This window comes from Mus caroli, chromosome 13 (assembly GCF_900094665.2).
Source record: "Mus caroli chromosome 13, CAROLI_EIJ_v1.1, whole genome shotgun sequence".
Lineage (NCBI taxonomy): Eukaryota > Metazoa > Chordata > Mammalia > Rodentia > Muridae > Mus > Mus caroli.
This window is the reverse complement of record NC_034582.1, coordinates 102,272,816-102,294,143: the sequence shown is the minus strand read 5'-3', so window position 1 is coordinate 102,294,143 and position 21,328 is coordinate 102,272,816. Positions and strand designations below refer to the sequence as shown.

At 39.5% G+C, this 21,328-nt stretch overlaps 1 protein-coding gene and 1 pseudogene across 2 annotated transcripts in view; both read right to left on the bottom strand.

The window, feature by feature from the left end:
* LOC110308424 overlaps window positions 1–771 on the bottom strand; it is a 97,185-nt pseudogene extending 96,414 nt beyond the window's left edge.
* Window positions 1–21,328, bottom strand: part of Pde4d (phosphodiesterase 4D) — a 1,431,689-nt gene that overhangs the window by 999,870 nt on the left and 410,491 nt on the right. The window lies entirely within an intron of this gene.

Below are 21,328 nucleotides of genomic sequence, written 5' to 3'. Positions count from 1 at the left end.
GGCCTGGGTGATGGTCAGCGAGTCGTAGAGATCACATAGAGTATCAAACTTCCATTCCTCTCTTTCCACGGCCACAAAGAACTGTTTGATGCCTTCCAGAGTCAACTCATCACGCTTCACCAGGGTGCGGATGGGGTCGGTCATGAACTTATTGGTCATCTTCAGGATCTCATGAGGCAGTGTGGCACTGATGAGAACGACCTGTGTGGCTGGTGGCAAATACCTGTACACATCATAGATCTGCTCCATGAAACCTTTGTTCAACATTTCATCAGCCTCATCCAAAACCAGCATCTTAATAGCCCGTGTCCGTAAACTTCTGAGGCGGATCAGATCAAAGACGCGTCCCTGCGTGCCTGCCACCACATGCTGCCCGTAGTCCAGCTTCCGGATGTCCTCCCCGACACTGGTGCCCCCAATGCAGGCATGGCACTGCACTTTCATGTAATCCCCCAGAGCNAGCAGACCCTTCTGAATCTGCACCGCTAACTCTCTGGTTGGAGCCAGNATCAAAGCTTGGCTTTCTCGAACCTGGATATCCAAGCACTGCAGCACTGAGATACTGAAGGTGGCCGTCTTGCCTGTGCCAGACTGAGACTGTGCAATGACATCTCTCTTTTAATTATCTGCTTGATAGCACGATGCTGGATCGCTGAAGGTTTTTCAAAACCGTAGGCGTAGATGCTGAGCAGCAGGTTAAGCATTGGGTTATTTTCTCCAACCGTCCAACGTCTGGGATCCAACTCACGATCTTCTGGNCTCCTCCAAGGGCTTGGGTCACTTCTCCAGCCATGCCCTTTGTAGCACACACGTCGTCCTCTGGGCTCCAGATGCCTGTANNCCACTGCTGCTGCTGCTCTTGGTGGTCATCTCGTGGTACTGGCATCTCCAAAACACTGCGTGACCCCTCTTTGGCATGTCTGCTGGTGCTACTCTTGTTCAACGCATGTTTAGGCAATCATATTGATGAGAATTTATGAATTTTTAAAGAGCCCAGTCATACTGTGTAATTTTGCATAGCATCTTTTTAATTTTTTTAAATTTTAAGGTTTAATGGCTTATTGGCTCTTTCCAAGGGTATTATCATGTCTGAATCTCCTAAGCCACCTTTATTTCCTCTGAAGCAATTTTCCATTTGATCATTGTGATATTTCTAATTCAGGTTGCAAGCTTCTTCAAATATCTGTTTTTACTTTATTACATAAAAATATTTTTGAATAATCTATGGAAATTATGATTTGTAGGTCAGTGCGAGTGGACATGACTTGTTAATTAGTTGAGTACTTTTTGAGATTCCTGGAGGAAAGCCAGCCATCACAACCTTACTCTGCTAAACCACCCTCCAGGGACCTAACGGGCAGTTCAAAGTTACAGTGCCTTCAGGGAATAAACCCTGTTTCCTTTGGGCATTCCTGGACCTAGCAACAAAACCTGGATGCAAGCCAGACATTCTCTGCATGCAAGCCAGACATTTCCGGTATGCAAGCCAGCCAGACATTCTGATATGGGGCTGAGTAGAGAGATCTGATGTGGAGGGAGATAAAGTGAATCCAAATATACTGTTAGGCTTAAAAAATACAGTTATGATTTATCCAGCTCCTGTGCAATGCCTTAACTGCACTTAGTCACTTATGGAGATTAAATTGCTGCACCCTTGAATCTAGATATTTCTTATCCCCCATCTCTGCCAGAGAATGAAGAAAGTAGTTAAAGCATGATGATTCTAAGTATAGGCCATCAGAAGTCTTACGGATGTAATCTCGTTCCACCAATATGAACAAGCCCAGAATACACTGATCAGTGATGAGATTGATGAGGCCTGGTTGTTTGTCATCCTACTTGACAAAGCATTAACCCGTGGGTGCAGAGCTCAGTGATAAGCAGTTGGGTGACAGTCCATGACAAGTCTAGGGAACCCAGCCCAAAGGGCCAACCACACAGAGTAATGGCCTAAACAAATGATGTGTGAGGCTTTGATGATTTAATTTGATTTGTTGGATAAAAAGATCCTGATATATGTAGCCTTGGCTCAAATTCTGATTCTGCTTGTGTTTCTACGTCCAGGGCTCATCAGTGTTGTCATATCCAAATAGAACCTGGCTTAGGTCCTGCCATGGCACTGGGCACACTTCCTTGCATGAAGCTCTCCCATCGCTCATCCTCTGTGTTGTTTGCTTGTGCTCTGCTTATAGTACTTGTTCACATTCCATTTTCCAGAAATTAAATTAAATCTTTCACTGGTGATAGCCTGTTTGTTGAACATTATTAATTTTTCTCCCATTTTTATGTAGTCTCAAGAAAGGAAATGGAAAACAAAAATCGAGTATCCTGTCCAATGATTAAAAGAAGTTATTGAAGTATGTATCTATTTTATTTACAAAAGTTAGGATTTGCAAATATCATTCTAGACAAAGTTTGTCTAAATTAGTTCTTTGTGGTTACAAATTGTCTTTCAGGTTTTCCTCTGTTTATATTCACTTGTTGTGTATGGACATTCATTTCTGTGCTTGTTCCAGAAAGAATGTATGTGTTTAATTCTGAACTAATTGGGAAGATTCCTCCACTAGTTATAAACAAATAGGAAATTTAGAAATACGGCAATAACCTATATTGCTTTGGGAATCTCTTGGGCTCCTCTGACCAACAACCTGAAAGGATACTTCCAAAGCTCAATGCTGGGGATTTTTGTCAGATAACCTATGACTTTGGATGGGAGCATCACTACTCCACGTGCCTTAGCTCTATCTACAAAAATATATGTTGTGTGCATTTAAAATAGTTCTTTTTATCTTGTGTTTATTACTGTTTTTATCTGTTCACTACACGTACAGCTAGTGCTCTTGGCGATCAGAAGAGGGCATGGATTTGGAATGGGGAGCTGGGGGCTGTCATGTGGGGGCTGGGAATTCAGATCCTCTGTAAGAGCAGCAAATGCTTTAACCATTGAGCCAACTCCCCAGTCCCAGCATATATATATATATATATATATATATATATATATATATATATATTAACTAAGCTTATGGAATAATGCTTTTCTCCAGCCTTTAAAAAACTTTCTTTCTAACTTTCTTAATTATCAATTATTTGATGATTCAATTGAATAACTTATTTTATTATGTCAACTATTTTCTAATATTTCCAAACAACATGACTTCATCTCTTCATCTATTTAATTTGTATTGTTATTTTGGCTTTGTAATTAAGTTAATATAAGAATCAATGATATGTTACAACACTTAATTTATTGTAAAACAGAATTTGTCTTCTTTAATCAAAGTCTGTATTCTTACCAATTTCTAAGTCTATAAATGCTTTAAAAACAATCCCACTGGCAGATAAGTTTGAAAATTGTGTATGATTGGCAATTTTTCCAGAAAACAGACAAGAGCATCAAATTGTAGAATTGAGGGAAAGAACAAGAATATATTCTTCCCATTTCATTCCAATTAAGAGTAATTTCCAATTGCAGTTAAATGACATGGGTTGAGTATATTTAGTGAGTTGGGCTAAGAATGTTCTATCATTGCTGATTCTGTGACCTTGTACCTGGATTTTGCTTCCTTAAATCATAATGTTGAAAGAAAAGGAAACAAAAAGAAGGTGAAAGGGATAAAGAAAGGGGCAAATTGGATCCATCAACCATAAAAGAGATGCCCTGTGATGTCAATGCACAGTTGAAAGATCGGATGAGATGGGCTTACTATTCAGCCAAACATTACATACAGATAAGATAATACAAACTGGGAAGCGACAGACTCTAGTTGCATATTTAAAAGTGTGTGTGTGTATGTGTGTGTGCGGGTGTGTGTGTGTGTGTGTGTGTGTGTGTAACAACCTGAAAGACAAATAGGCCTTGAATTTAAAGGAGCAAGAGGTGCATGGGAGGAATTTGAGGGAATAGAGGAAAGGGAGAAATTGTAATTATATTATAATTTCAAATAATAAATATAGAAAATCATCAAGAACCCCCATAAATAAGCAATTATTATAGAAAGAGACATTAAGGAATATGAAATATACCCTAGAGGTAGATAGTAAGTCTTAATGAACAGTTAAGTAATATGGGCTCAGCTTGAGAAAAAGCAAATTAAGGCTGAATTTCAAGAATGACTGAAAAATTAGTTAACTCTCATGATTAAGTGATTATTTGACTCTAAGAAAGAGAACCCAGATAAGCTTATTTTAGACATATGAGAATACTTTATTTAAAGGTAATGTGGTCATTTATGTCTTAGAAGGCTGGAGAAGTGTTACAAACACAGGCAGAGGTGTGTGTGTGTGTGTGTGTGTGTGTGTGTGTGTGTGTCCTGTCTCTTTCCCCCTAGAGTCTTTCTTTTAGACATCAGTTTTAATGAAAACTGGCTCTTGTATCTTCAGCACACATTAAAGAGTCTAGAACTAATATGTCCCAAAGTAAAGATCATCAAAGAGAGCATGCTTTACCTCCTTAAGGGATAGGGAAAGATGAATGGTCTGACTCAGTGGTAGGGCCTCTGCTCTCTGAACAGCAGTGATAGAAACAGAGGGTCCAAAGCAGCATTCTTGGGAGATTCTGAGAGTATATAGGGCAGAAAATAATTATTAGCATTCCATATAAAAAAAAAGTTTAACAGGAAAAATAGGAAAGCATAGAAAATATTCTGAGATAGACCACAGGAAGAGAAATCCACGCTGATCTCCATAGTGATTGTCTCCCAAGTCTCCCAGTAGCAGCTACAGCATGTGTTCTGTTCTCTGTTCACCGAGTCTGAGAATAGTGCAGATGGAGCCACACCAGAGCTTGCATATTGCCTTCACTCCTGCATTTACAACAAGAATCCTGGTCACCTTAGAATTCCTTCTTTTTTTTTTAAGATTTATTTATTTATTTGTTATATGTAAGTACATCATGGCTGTCTTCAGACACACCAGAAGAGCTCATCAAATCCCATTACAGATGGTTGTGAGCCACCATGTGGTTGCTGGGATTTGAACTCAGGACCTCTTGAAGAGCAGTCAATGCTCTTAACCACTGAGCCATCTCTCCAGCCCCCTAATTCCTTCTTTTTGATGTATTGCCTGGTTTACCACTCACCATTTTGTGGAACTAGTTTAAATATTGCAGGAAAGAGGAGGAGGAGGCAGGGGAGAAGGACGAGGGGAAGGAAGAAGAGGAGGAGGAAGAAGAGGGGGAGAAGCCACTAACACTGACTTGTTATTTGCAATGACAGCCATCATTTCAGTCTAGACATGGCACCTAGACACAATCTAACCAATCCCAGTAAATTGAAAATATATATGCTTTCAAACTGGTTAGGACTTAATATAGTCCCTGACTAACACTTAGAAGCTGTGTCATCTACATCAATTTACCTTAATTGATTTGATTTCTGATAAAGATAATGATATCCTTAAAGAATTGTTTCTTACATACAGAGTAAATGACAGCAACAGCAATAATCAGTCCAAAAAATGTATAAACTGTAGTAATTGGATCATAGTGAAATATGAATAATTCTCCATACAAATAACTGGATTTATAATCTACAGCTTCTCTCCTAAGCCATGGTTATATCTTGTAGAATAGATCATGGCTTTGAAGTCTCTTCATGAAAAACCGCTATATTTATTGAGCACTTCTATGTGTAAACCTTTTCCCTAGAAAGCATGTAGACTGCAGAAATTCATCATCTATAGTGTCATGAATATAAGGAAATTATAATATTATAGTGAAGTATACATAAAAGGCCAGAAGAAAGAGAGAGAGAGACAGAGAGAGACAGAGACAGAGACAGAGACAGAGAGAGACACAGAGAGAGAGAGTGAGACAGATACAGAGAGAGACAGAGACAGAGACAGCGCATGGAAACTTTTCTTCAGTGGTCTTAGTCATCACAAGTATAAGTTTTATCCATGCATTATTGTTACCATTGTGCATTAAGTGGCTAGAGACTCAGCAAGGATAGTAGATATTTGAGGAATATTATAGAAGTGATCACAGTAAGTAATAATGTATATATTTGAAAAAACTATAGGAAAATGGGATTTTATAAGTTTACCTAAAATACATTATATAACATATATTTATATAATTTTAAATGAAGTTATACAACCTACAATGATACTATTCCCCAGGAGTCAGACTATCTAACAGAACTACAGTGCCAGACATAGGAAATTTCCCTTCAGTTATTGTTCACAGGAGTCTGAGAGACTTCCCAGACCATTGCCATTTTCCTTAGTTGCCCTCCCAAACTGAAAGGTAAGACCCTATTGCTGAAGACACCACACACTTTGGACTCGGAACTTGAGGAAATTGACATAGAACTGACCTGCAACTCTCCTCCCTGAGGAGTCGCTTTCATGGTATTGGCAGGTATTATATGAGTGACCAAGGGAGGAAAGCATTCAAGATCTAGAACCCATGAACCACAGCAATGACTGACCCAGCAAGATTGGCAACTTTGTTTTATGGGAAACCAACAGTTGCTGAATTGGAATTAAGACCCACTCAACAGAATGGACTTCAGGCCTGCTAATGTTAAACCTAGCCAATTGCTCATGTCTGAAGAGGTCCAAGATCTGAGAGAAGAATCTATTGCTGTCATTTTCATCAATCAACTGTTTTCTAAATACTTAATCATATACTCACATATAACTGTGGTTCTCATCCCTTCACCAAATAAACTTGCTTTTACAGAAGATTGGAGACCATTAGAGAAATCTGCAACTATTTAAGATGCAGAAAGAAACGGACTATGGGATTTACAACATTAGATGGCACACCTACAGATATAACACTAGATAATACATAACTTCTGCACCTATGGCTTCAGGAACATGGTGGAAGAGGAAGTGAAAAGACTGTAAGAGCCAAAATACAATTCACAAACCACATGAAACTCAAGAAGAAGGAAGACCAAAGTGGAGATTTCGATCCTTCCCAGAGGGGGAACAAAATACCCATGGAAGGAGTTACAGGGACAAAGTGTGGAGCAGAGACTAAAGGAATGACCATCCAAAGACTGCCTCACCTGGGGATCCATCCCATATACAATCACCAAACCCAGACACTATTGTGGATGCCAACAAGTGATTGCTGACAGAAGCCTGATATAGCTCTCTCCTGAGAGGCTCTGCCACTGCCTGACAAATACAGAAGTGGATGCTCAGAGCCATACATTGGATAGAGCACAGGGTCCCCAGTGAAGGAGCTAGAGAAAGGACCCAAGGAGGTAAAAGGGTTTGAAGCACCATAGGAGGAGCAACAATATGAACTAACCAGTACCCCCAGAGCTCCCGGGGACTAAACCACCAACCAAAGAATACACATGGTGGGACTCATGGCTCCAGCTGCATATGGAGCAGAGGATGGCCTAGTTGGTCATCAATGGGAGGAGAGGTCCTTGGTCCTGTGAAGGCTCTATGCCCCAGTGTAGGGGAATGCCAGGGCCAGGAAGAAGGAGTGGGTGAGTTGGGGAGCAGGGGGTGGGGGGAAGAGATAGGGGGTTTTCGGAGGGGAAACCAGGAAAGGGGGTAACAATTGAAATGTAAATAAAGAAAGTATCTAGTATGTATATATATATAGAGAGAGGCTGTAAGAGCCTAAAGAACATGTTATTTGTTTCTAGGATGTGATTCTTGTTATTACAAGCAAGTTATACTCATAGAATCTTCAATAATGTAGATTCCTAAACAAGGCCTATGTGATGACAAAACCCATGGACATATTGGTATAGATGGCGAAAGGTCAAATGATCCCACCCCCCAAATGAAGAACTACAGGGAATTAGTGGTTCCTGGGAGAAAAAGAAGCAGGTGATTTTTGGTTTTGATTTTGTTTTTCCGAAATTAGATCCCTGATAGGATATCCAATTCCCAGAGGTCAGTACTAAACACAGATATGTAATAATAATATTTAATAATAATAATTAAAGACAAGGTCATGTATTTGAGTGAGAGTGGAAGGGGATGGAAAGAGATGGATGGAGAGAGGAAGTGGTGGAAATTATGCAAATATTCTAAAAAACAAAGCAAAAACTGAACTAAGCTAAACTAATATTTTTTAATTAAAAACAAAAAAGAAGGAATCCTGATAAAGATCAAGGGATCACAGTAGGAAAACCCTGCTTCCAGCTTTGGAGTTCAAGGCTTTGTGGAAACATTACATCTGAGCGGTTCATACTTGATAGGATTTAAACATCTACACAAACAGCAGCAACATCTACAATCCTGACAACACAGAGTTATCCTTTTGTGGGGACTGCTAAGCATCTCCATCAGATTCACAGTATTGTACACAGAGGAGAAGGAATTGGGGGAAGAAGATTGGGTCCAGAGCATGGACCATTTAAATGCCTTGGATGTTTGCTTTCTTGTGATTGTTTTTGTGTTCAGTGGAGAACCATTCAGGCTAAGCAAGCTAAAGCCCTGAGACCTGGCCAGAAGCTACATCTAAAGTGTATTTTTATACTAAGTGCATGACAATTATATAGAATAAATAAATAGATAAACAAATAAATGGATGGATAGATAGGTGGATAGATAGATAAATAAATAAACAAACAAACAAATAGGAAAGCCCCCTTTCCCTCTGCAGACACAGAGCTCACTGTGGGCTGCCTAAGCCCAGAAGTACAAATGCTTACAAGAACCTAAATCAAGACCCTGGCCAACTTAATGAATAATGACGGCATGGAAAGAAATTGAAGGAATGGATAGAACTTGACATATAAACAAGTTGTTAAGAGAAGATACAGCCAAGGCTGTCACAGATTTGGAAATGAGGGCCTGTCAACATGTGGGAACGAATTCTGCCCTTTCCTTCTCCTTTGTCTGGGGTTTTTCTGTAATAGGAGGCTAATTTTGAGGTTGTTTTTCTACTTACAAAATTGAAGCATACTGTTTTCATAAACCTTTGTAAAATTCCCTGGCATGTTTGCAAATAACACCGCAATCTCCAGACAGTTTATATACAACATGCATCACATTTTAACAGCGATATATCACAAAAATCATTATCCTGCTTTAAATTTATGAAGGTCAGTCCTCAAAAACTATTTATAAATGAAAATGTGTTGGTCAAGAACTAGTGAGAACATGACACTTAGACACACGCATATTTTATCTGATACCAAGCTAGGTTTTAGTTTTCATCTTCAAGGCTATACAATGGAATTACCTACAGAGCTTTTAAGAAGTCAGATGCCTGCATTTCACCCCCCAGGTTCTGGTGAAAATGACCCAGTGCAGCCTTTGAATATTTTAACATTTTTCTAGATGATTCTGATTTTCATGAATGATTAAAAGCCTTTCAGAAATAACAAGGTGATTGCTTATGTTAGAGATAATTAAAAAGTTCACCTTGATAGCATGAAAGGGTAACATCTACACGTATACCTATATTTACACTGGAGTTCATATGATCCGAAATCAGGCTTTCCTCAACATTGAATAAGATATGAACATAATTTATAGCAAAAAAGAATTTAGTTTAGTGGGCTGAGTTGTAAGAACTGAGGGCTCAGATGGCTAGAATAAGAAAGCCTGAGCTGTGCTGATTTTTAAAACAATTAATTCTTTCCCATGGACTCAGTAGGTACTCCTGAAGCATCGCCTCAGAGAAAGCTCCTCCACTTCCTCTGCAAACAGTGAGCTTGCTGTAGGCTGGCTGACCCCAGACGTACAGACCAATGCCCTCACAGTGACAGTTGCCCTCTCCTGGGTATTGAAGGTCAAGCTGAAGCTGTTGTATACACTGTGACTCAAAGGAACGGGAGGGGAGAGTTGGCTGTCTGGCCCTGTGTCTTCATACTTGGAGGAATTCTAAATGGTCTGTTTACACTCATAGACCTTCTTCCTCCTGTCAGATACCAACTAACGTGCCAATTAATTCCAGGGCTTAAGGCACTGCCAACAAAAATCACATTTGAAATATGACAGTTGCATGAGCATAGTCAAGCATTCCTTACTGTTTTTCACCAGTGTCGATGAGAAAACTATAGCCTCTTACTGATAGACAGGGCACTAGGGATACAAGACAATGTAGGCACTGACAGACATGGGGCTCTCTAGGAAGCATGGCGGTGAGGGTGAGATGACCTCTGGCTGTTTTAAATTGCTCACCGTTGTTATTATATTAACAAGTTGTTTTTTTCCCAACAAGACTTTGTCCCTCACTGTTTTTCTTATTTTCCCATGGAGACTCCTCCCTCTCCCTAGTGTTCACTGTTAGACCTCTATCCATTTCAGAAATGCCAGTTTAAATGAGTGTTTACCTATGAGAACATACACAGGGACTCAAACCAAAACCACTTCCCTCTCAATTTGGGAATGGAAGACCTTTGCACCTTCCTTACTTGATGTAAAGACCCCGAGACGAAAATCTGCCTTTATCCAGATACATGTACTATACGGTACCAAATGCTATCTTTCACATGTAACTGGCATGTAATAAATCTGATCTTTAACAGGATTAATGGAAGTACCACCACAAATAGATAGCCAGTTTGGAACTACTTCACTCTTAAAATAACTAATAAGTCTGGGCTTGAAAGAGGTCAAAGGTTCAATATCTTTGCCTGGAATGGATATTTATATTTATAGAGGTATTAATTATTCCACATAAGTGGTAGACTTGCAGCTGAAGTAAGCATGAATATTTCCTAGTAGCTTCATCTTCTGGGATTACTGTTGTTCTATCGTGAATCTTTAATAGCTGCATATGTTCTTTTCTGAAACATTATTCAAATAAGCTTGCTTTGTCTAAATCCCAGTAGTCAGGTCTTGTAATTCGCACTGCTGAAACTACTGTAATTCTTGGCTTAACAAAGTTAGTAGGCTTTCTGCCAGTATGAAGAGAGAGAGTCATCACTTGTCTGAGCCCTGAATGTGTCATGCACAAGAATGACCTCTCACCCTCAGGGACTGGTAACCCCTATGTTTATTTATGAGATCTCAATCTAAGCTACCCTTGCTTCCTGAATGCTGGAGTTGCTGGGGGGGGGGGCTTTAATTGTAATGTCCTCAGCAGCTCTAATTTACTTCAGGGTTATTTCAGCTCACTGCTGCTGACATCCACAGAGTGTAAGACTTCTTTACAGTGGCTTTGTGTTTCCGTCAAGCACTTCATTCGACCCAAATCAACCTCATTCTAATCTGGGACTGACATAAAATGTGGAGGGGCTTTTAGTGGATTTTCATTTCCCTCACATCACATAAGCCTGCTTTGTTTTCCAAAGTACCCTGCATGGAGCCTTTCAAGCAGCCAGTACTCATTACGCTTGGGGAAATGACAAATGAAGAACTGAGTGCTGTTTCCATCTTTTCAGAACAAGTCATTGAGATTAGAATTAGAGGTGGTCACGCTTGGCTTAGGAAAACTGCAGCATCATGGAACTTTCAGCATGAAAATGTAGTTTGAAATATATCCAAGCATCTTAGGTCCGTGATAGCTTTTGATATGTATGTATATGCTTTCAACCAGATTCTTCTATAGCAAAACTTAGCAGTATATATATATGTGTGTGTGTGTGTGTGTGTGTAATGTGTGAAGCCAGTCTACTTCTATATCTTGAAAAGCTTTCTCCTTTGGTTTGATAACATCCCACCCTATGGTCTAGTCCCAGAGAAAACCTGCTGGGTGGACTTCAGAACCCAAGATTGGAAAGAGCAGATTCTGGAAGCACAAGTACAGCAGTAGGGCATCTCTTCCTCTTCAAATATTTCCTAGTGTCAAAGAAGTTCTCCCTTGACCCTTCACCCTTTCTTTCTTTTGTAGCAAACAGTCCTTGCCCTTCTGCTCACTGTGGAAAGAATCTAGTTGGCTCATTACCACAAGGGTGGTCTATGTACAGACAACTAAAGGCACAACAGGCAGATGAGGTTTTGCAAAACTAAAACTTTGCATCTTGATAGCAAAGAAAGCAATCAAGCATGAAGAAAAAAACTCCTGGTGTGGGAGACTACAACAGATAAGTTTATGTTCAGAATATACGGGGAACTCAAACAACTCCACAGCAGGAGAATAGCCAGCACTTTTTTTTTTTAAAGTGAATTGTTTCAATGTCCTATTCTCAAACGAAAACATGGAAATGCCCAACAAGAACATTTAAAAAAAAGTTCAATACTACCAGTCATCTAAAAATGCAAATTAAAATCATAAAGAAATCTCATACCTATTAGTAAGGATAGCGTTAAAGAAGACACAAGATCAGTGGTTTCAAGGCTGTAGAGAAAAGAAAATTCTATCTTTTATAATAGAAAAGCATACACAGAACCAAGACATCCATTATGGGGGGAAGAAAGGAAATATCTCCAAAGTTAAAGCCAGAGTTCATTTAATCCAGTGACTTCACTTTGGAAGACATGTCAGTAGACAATGAAGTCTATACCCCGAAAAGACATCTGCATTCATCTGTTCACGATACTCACAATAACCAACCTTGAGTATCAGTTTAACTTTTCATAAACAAATGCATAAAGGAAATAGTATAAAAATACTTAAACACATATACAAATGCAGTATCAGTCACCTTTAAGAAAGAAAGGAATCCATAAGCTACAACATGTAACATGATGCTAACTGAAATAAACCAAATATGTAAAAACTAAAACTGATTTCCAGAGTGGTTGTACAAGCTTGCAATCCCACCAACAATGGAGGAGTGTTTCTCATTCCCCACATCCTCACCAGCATCTGCGGTCACCTGAATTTTTGATCTTAGCCATTCTGATTGGTGTGAGGTGGAATCTCAGGGTTGTTTTGATTTGCATTTCTCTGATGATTAAGGATGCTGAACATTTTTTCAGGTGCTTCTCAGCCATTCCGTATTCCTCAGGTGAGAATTCTTTGTTTAGCTCTGAGCTTCATTTTTTAATGGGGTTACTTGATTTTCTGGAGTCCATCTTCTTGAGTTCTTTATATATATTAGATATTAGTCCCCTATCTGATTTAGGTTAGGTAAAGATCCTTTCCCAATCTGTTGGTGGCCTTTTTGTCTTATTGACAGTGTCCTTTGCCTTACAGAAGCTTCGCAATTTTATGAGGTCCCATTTGTCGATTCTCAATCTTACAGCACAAGCCATTGCTGTTCTATTCAGGAATTTTTCCCCTGTGCCCATATCTTCAAGGCTTTTCCCCACTTTTTCCTCTATAAGTTTCACTGTCTCTGGTTTTATGTGGAGTTCCTTGATCCACTNAGATTTGACCTTAGTACAAGGAGATAGGAATAGATCAATTCGCATTCTTCTACATGTTAACTGCCAGTTGTGCCAGCACCATTTGTTGAAAATGCTGTCTTTTTTCCACTGGATGGTTTTAGCTCCCTTGTCAAAGATCAAGTGACCATAGGTGTGTGGGTTCATTTCTGGGTCTTCAATTCTATTCCATTGGTCTACTTGTCTGTCGCTATACCAGTACCACGCAGTTTTTTTTTTATCATAATTGCTCTGTAGTACAGCTTTAGTTCAGGCATGCTGATTCCACCAGAGGTTCTTTTATCCTTGAGAAGAGTGGTGCGCACTAGGCTCCGCACCACGATGTACAACGTCCACAAGCAGTCCTTTTGTTGTCGAATTGCTCTGGCTAGGACTTCAAGTACTATGTTGAATAGGTATGGAGAAAGTGGGCAGCCTTTTCTGGTCTCTGATTTTAGTGGGAATGCTTCCAGCTTCTCACCATTTACTTTGATGTTGGCTACTTGTTTGCTGTAGATTGCTTTTATCATATTTAGGTATGGGCCTTGAATTCCTGATCTTTCCAAGACTGTTGGTGGGATTGCAAGCTTGTACAACCACTCTGGAAATCAGTCTGGTGGTTCCTCAGAAAATTGGACATAGTACTACCAGAGGATCCCACAATACCTCTCCTGGGCATATATCCAGAAGATGTTCCAATCGGTAAGAAGGACACATGCTCCACTATGTTCATAGCAGCCTTATTTATAACATCCAGAAGCTGGAAAGAACCCAGATGGCCCTCAACAGAGGAATGGATACAGAAAATGTGGTACATTTATACAATGGAGTGCTACTCAGCTATTAAAAAGAATGAATTTATGAAATTCCTAGCCAAATGGATGGACCTGGAGGGCATCATCCTGAGTGAGGTAACCCAATCACAAAAGAACTCACATGATATGTACTCACTGATAAGTAGATATTAGCCCAGAAACTTAGAATACCCAAGATATAATATACAATTTGAGAAACACATGAAACTCAAGAACAAAGAACAAAGTTGTGGACACTTTGCCCCTTCTTAGAATTGGGAACAAAACACACATGGAAGGAGTTACAGAGAAAAAGTTTGGAGCTGAGACAAAAGGATGGACTATCTAGAGACTGCCATACCTGGGGATCCATCCCATAATCAGCCTCCAAACACTGACACCATTGCATATACTAGCAAGATTTTGCTGAAAGGACCCTGATATAGCTGTCTCTTGTGAGACTATGCAGGGGCCTAGCAAACACAGAAGTGGATGCTGACAGTCAGCTATTGGATGGATCACAGAGCCCCCAATGGAGGAGCTAGAGAAAGTACCCAAGGAGCTAAAGGGATCTGCAACCCTATAGGTGGAACAACAATATGAACTAACCAGTACCCCAGAGCTCATGTCTCTAACTGCATATGTATCAGAAGATGGCCTAGTTGGCCATCAGTGGAAAGAGAGGCCCATTGGTCGTGCAAACTTTATATGCCTCAGTACAGGGGAACCCCAGGGCCAAGAAGTGGGAGTGGGTGGGTAGGGGAGTTGGGGGGGGGACTTTTGGGATAGCACTGGAAATGTAAATGAAGAAAATACCTAATTAAAATAAGAAAAACAAAACAAAACAAACAAACAAACAAAAACCCCTAAAACTGTAAGATCTCACTTACCTGTGGCACCTAAGGAAAACATAGTCAAGCACTTTGAAAACAGAGTTGCCTAGCCTTGTGGGTAGGTAGTAACAATGGAGAGATGCTGGTGAGAGCATCCCTGGGCTTCTGTTGCACAGGATGAGCAGGTTGTTCAGGTATATGCTCTAACACAGTGACTGATGCTGGTGATGGTGAGCTCTAGGGGACACTGTTAAGAGAGCACTCTGGCTCATACATCAAAGATAACTCTGACAAGAAATAGTTATGTTATTGGATTTACTGGGATAAACATTTCAAAGTACACACATAAGTCAAAACACCATACTGTGTACGCATAGGGTTTTTAAATTATCAATTATACCTCACTCTGTTTTGCACTCCAAAATGTTTTGTTCCATATTTTCAAATATGTGTGAATCAGCTGATTGCTTGCATTCTTGACTAGAGAGTCACTCTTCTGGTGACAGTACTCCTGACAGCCTAGCAATGTCTCTCTTGGGCTCACAATCAAAGAACACACACTACCATGACAAAGAAAACTGTAGTAACTATTGCTGTTTAGAAAAACCCATCTATCCTTCTCCTGTATTGTCACTGAAGCTCATGGTATTTATTTTACTATGTCGTCGCTTATGTCCAGTAAGCACTAAAATAAGTGGTTTGCTTCCCTCTTCCCCTTCAAGCTTAGCTTCTCCTTCACACACGACTGCCAGAAAAAGCAGCATTTAAGTATTCCACTCTTTAAGCAAGCCATGACTACAGCAAAGCTAACAGCTGTCAAGAACATTGGCAGGCGATGAGAGGCCCTGCAGCTTTAACTGGAAATGTCACCTCGGTCCCTCGCCGTGATCACTGGAAAGGAATGGACTCTCAGATGAATTGATTACCCTCCGGAGAAACATAAAAAAGGTTCTCCCTGGGGAACATTCGAGGGCTGGTGTTTTTTGTTTTATTTTCTGTTTTTTGTTTTAGGTTTTGTTTTCAAAGAAGTCACCTTCAAACCACAATAGCAGAACCCATTTGTTTCAAACATCCAAATTGTGGGATTGGGTCATGCCAGTCAGCCACAGTGGTTGTGCAGTCCTGGCAGTGAACAGTCACAGGGCAGTCTCTGGCTTGTTCAGCAGGGTAGGGAAAGTGACTCTGATATTCCTGTTTCCACCTCCAGCTTCTCAAAACTAACAGACAAGAAGGAGCTTCTTTTGCAAGCCCTTCATTTCCTTACCCTTCGTTTTGTTCTAACTGTGATTAGATAAGAGAAGGTGATTATGTTATCTGTTGCTGCAGAACAACGCATCCCCACCTGCAAGCCCCTTGACAACATTATCTGCATCAGCTTGCTTTTTGTTGCTGAGATAAAGGCCAGGATCAAAAGCAACTTGGCAGAGTAGAGGGATGATTTGGCCCACAGATTACAATCCATAGAGGAAGTTCCAGCAAGGACCTAGACACTAGAACTGGATCAGGGGCCACAGAGCAATGGTGCTTACAAATGTGATCAATAAAGTTGAGCCCAATCTGATTTTGCTATAAGCCTCCTCACCTCTTCCTTTCTTCTTCAAGTTTACATTTAGAATTGTGGACCATGAAACACGGGCTCCCCTTTTCAGCCAAAGAGGCACACATACTGACCTGAACAGTGTCGCAATGGGCTTACTTTTAACTTGTTCACCATTCTATCTTCACATACAATATGATGGCACACAGTAACCACACACATATTAAGTGATTTAATAGCATATATCAATAATGGTTATTAAATTATTCTATATGTAAAGTAAATGCAGCCGTGAAAGTTGGAGGACTAGAATGAATTGATGAGATTGTGGATCAATTAGGAAAGACTGGCTTTGATAGTTCTTAACGATGCCAACTGGCTGTTCTCTGTCCACTTCTTCACGAATTTGCGGCAAGCCAGATGTTACAATGCATGAGATGACTTGTTTGTAGAATTTAGGCGAGTCATTGTGACAAATGACATGAAAGATGTCTTTTAAACTGTAGAGTGTTAAGACATATCCTCTGTTATTATCACACGCAGTTGGTCAGCAGAGAGGCTATAAATGTAATACATCCACTGGGGGCTGGTTTTATGAAGTGCACCACACAAAGAGGTCTATGTTCACTGGTCTGAGGGTGTCAGAGAAACTATTTTCAGAAGGCAAGTAAGTAGCCATTTCTACTCTCAAGGCTGAAATCTCTGCTCCATGATTACAAAAGATGCTACTGATCCTGGCAAGTATGGAAGGCACTCTGCAGAAAACAGAGCTGCCAAGGTCCCTGGGTAAAAGCTTAAAAGGTTTGCATCCAAACAAAGGCAGAAGAACTAGCCTGGATAGTAAATCATTGACTGCACGTTCTTCCTTTCCAATCACAGTCCTAAGGACTGGGAGACTGGTGAACGTACAATAAAAGATAACTAGGTATTTTAGGAGTGTGACCTGCATGTGTATAGGTAAACAGGTGGATAGACTGAGCATCATCATTCCTGATCATGAATGGAAACCTGGAAACAGTTCACTTGTCAGGTAGCAGAAGTAGCTTTGACAAATACTTTGGGTTCTCAGTTTAAAGTGGTTTCTTAAGTAGACAATAGTTCCAGATCAGGCATTTCTAACCTTTTTTTTTTATTTCATTGTAATCTCCATTATCCAGAGAAACTTTTGCACATATGGGGTATATAGTATAAGTATACCATTATATTGATAATGATATTTATCAAAGAATTTTATTTAAAAGCCATTTTTTAAAGTAACTTGCTTTCATGGCCCCTTACCCTTAATACAACATATGGGAACACATATATACCCATTCTTCCCAAACATTATTAAGAGGTAGGGGAGGTGGCTTAGCAGGGTTTACAGATCTTGAGAAGACACAGGTTTGGGTTCCTAGCACACAGTTCAGGTGGTTCTCAACCACCTACAACCCCAGTTCCAAGAGATCCTACAACCTCTAGTCCCACAAGCACCTGCATACATATGCTACACATAAACCCATCCTAGCAATACACATGCACATAAATAAAACAAATACATTTAAACTTAATTTTAAAATTATTGGAGTCACCCTACTAGAGTCAACGAATCTTCGCCCACGAGACATAACATTATTGAATGAAGCTCCTGGAGCCAAAGTTAGGCTATATCCTTGTAATTTGTTTCCATGAGACCTAGAAAAAGAACACAGACTATTGTATTTCTTTTTCATTGCTCACCAGAACTAGAGGATAGGCCCTGTTGCTGAAGACACCACCTTATTTGGTTGCAGTACATAGAGAAATCAAGCTGGAACTGAGCTGGCAGCATCGCCATTGCTGGCCCCCTTTCATAGTGCTAGACGTTTCTACGCAGAATAATGGAAGAGAACTGTCAATAACGGTTTTATTCAGTTGTAGACCCTGCATGCTCTATTACTGAGTTTCCAGGTAACTTATGCCTCCTGGTCCAATAATAGAATGACTGCTGTATAAGTGGCCAGACACTTTCGGATTGTAATTGTGGCCTGCCTGACAGGAGGGAATTCACACTTGGCACTGCAAACCTGCTCAAAAGTTTACAACTAGAGATGCCATATACTTGAAGTAGGGAGAGTTCATGGGGTTGTTCTGCTAAATGGATGAACCATCTAACTAAATATTCATGTTTATACCTGTATATTGATGTTACTGCAACTTGTTACTGCAGAAACCCATGAGTGGTCTAAGCTTTAAGAATAAGTGCCTATTGAATGATTAACCCTACATGGGACATTTAGAGTACCCCTTCAGGGTTTTGTTAGCATCATGAAAGAGGAGTAGAGAAACAATGGGGTGGTTTGGAACTCTGTGTTCTGGATATGACTTGAGCTATTACACTCTTGGAATCTTAGGGACAAAGATTATGTGGGAAAGACCTGTACAAGGATGAGCCCGACAACATTCTATCCTCGGAAGAGGAGGGGCTCACAAGCATGGTTCCTCCCTGAGGATCTATAGGCAGTTGATGGTCGCTAGACAAGGACATTTTCTTCAGTATTATAAACACTAGTAAATTGCTATTGCTCCTCTAAATAACTACTCACCTATGTTTATTGATTCAGACTGAAGTTCAATTAGAGAACTGTTGGTTACCACCAAGATGATAGTATCACTGTTGCATGCTCACAGATATCTTTCCATACAGGCCATCCTTGGGGTTTCTCGTCACTATAGCTGTGTGGGACTATTGGTGTTTTCTCTCTCCTAGAAGTTTATAGAGCACCATCTGTTACTATGATAGCTATTTCTCAGGAAGGAGGCTTTGAAGTTAGACCCAGGTCCTCTGGGTCTTGTGTATGCAGTGCATCATGACTTCATCAATAAGAGCTTACTTTTAACAACTAAGAGACAACTAAGAGCAACAGCAATAGCCTATGTTCAGGTGAGTCTTGAGTTCCCCTGAACATCAATGGTGTCTCAAGTGTGGTAACTTCATTTAAACTCTCTCTCTCTCTGTATATATATATATATATATATATATATATATATATATATATATATACATATTATATTATAAACACTATAAATCATAAAAAATAATAATGGTTTCCATTGAAGCACTGTGATGGGCCTGCACTACTAGGAATACCACATATATATTATGCATTTGTATGAATGACTTTTTTGTGTTCAGACACTTTGCACTGTTGTCAAATTTTTCATGATCATGGTTTTATCAGAGAATTAGCATATGTATGACACCAACTTTTTGGTATGTGTTATATACTACAGATAAAACAAATTTGAATACTAACAGAATCCATATGATCTTTTTATTTCTATATAAAGAAATAAATATGGCTCAGCCAATACACTATCTGCCTTGTAGGCATGAAAACCTGTATTTAATCACCAATATCCACATGCCAAAAGCTTGTTATAGAATTATATTTTTGCAAATCCAGTTCTGATGAGGCTGAGAAAGGTGGATCCCTAGGGCTTGCTGTCCAGCCAACTTCATCTTATTTTCCAGCTCCATATTCATGGAGATCCCTTGTCTTAAAACATAAAGTAGAAAATGATTGAGGAAGATGCTTGATAACAACCTATGGTCTCTAACACTTAGACAATGTGCAGACTTAGCTGCACATACACAAAAGAATTAAATTCAAGCCTCTGATACTGCAGGATATACCTAAATTATTTTATATGAAAGAGCATGTCCAATGATACTTTTATGAGTGATTGACAGTCACATTAACAAATGAAGTGTACTGGGAAGGAAAGTCTTTATTTTCCATAGTTTTATCATTGTGTTTCATATGAAATAGCAGAAATCGGTGTAGTGAAGAAACAACAGCTCAGTCATAGCATTCAAGCTCCTTGAATTTATGCTTATGCAGTTTGGGAAGTGCTCAACAGAATTCCACATACTGGTGAGAAATTACCAATTGTATATCTATGTTTCCACTGAAGCACTGTGATGGGTCTGCACTGCTAGGAACACCACATATTCATTAGGCATAGGTATGAATTACTTTTTTGTGTTCAGAAACTTTTCACTGTTGCCAAATTTTTTATGAACCCTGAAATCAATCATGAGATTCTATATGTAGCCATGAGTCACAGTTTTAAATGTTGTGATCTAGCGTCTTGGTTCCTGTGTATGTTTCTTGTGATATTTATGTTTTCTAGTTTTTTTTTGTTTATATTTGTGCAAATTTTCTCTCTTTGTTTACTAAAGTGAGAGACAGAAGGAAGAGTATAGTACTGGTTACATAGAAAGGTGGTAGGATCTGTAAGCAGTTGGGGGAAAAGAAATTGTAGTTTTCAAGAAATTTTTGTTTTCAAGAAAATAAAAAAGAACATACCAGATATTTTTAAAAAGAGTATCTGTGATCTAAATGGAAAATTTCTCTTTAAAAAATGTTTTCTTAGTTGGTTTATTTTAAGTATGTGTTAAAGTCAGTTGTGAATCACCTGATATGGGTACTAGAAACCTAGCTGATGTCTTCTGTAAGAGGAATGTGCTCTCTTAAACCATGATCTATCTTTGTAATCCTAAGTAAACCTTTTTAAAATAAGATATGCTCATGGCTGGACAATAAAACATGTTCATAATCAATAATCTCTAAGAAACACACATTTAAACTACAAAGAAATATTACCACAAACCTTTTAGAATGGCTATAGTAAAAAACATCAAGGACAAATGATACAAAACAAATACTGTCAAGGAGAAAATGGAGCCCTTATGCGGTTTGAGTGGGAGTGAAAGTTAGTATAACTGTATGGAAAACAATATGGACAGTCCTCAAAAATTAAAAATAAAAATAACAGAACTAGTATATGAGTCAGGAATTCTACTCTTGGACATGAATATATGTTAAAGAAATCCAAAGGGGATCAGCATTCTCCTGCCACCTCTCTCCACCGTCACCAGACCTGAAGGTCTTGAACCATAGAGGTCCTTTCCCTTCCCTTCCCTTCCCTTCCCTTCCCTTCCCTTCCCTTCCCTTCCCTTC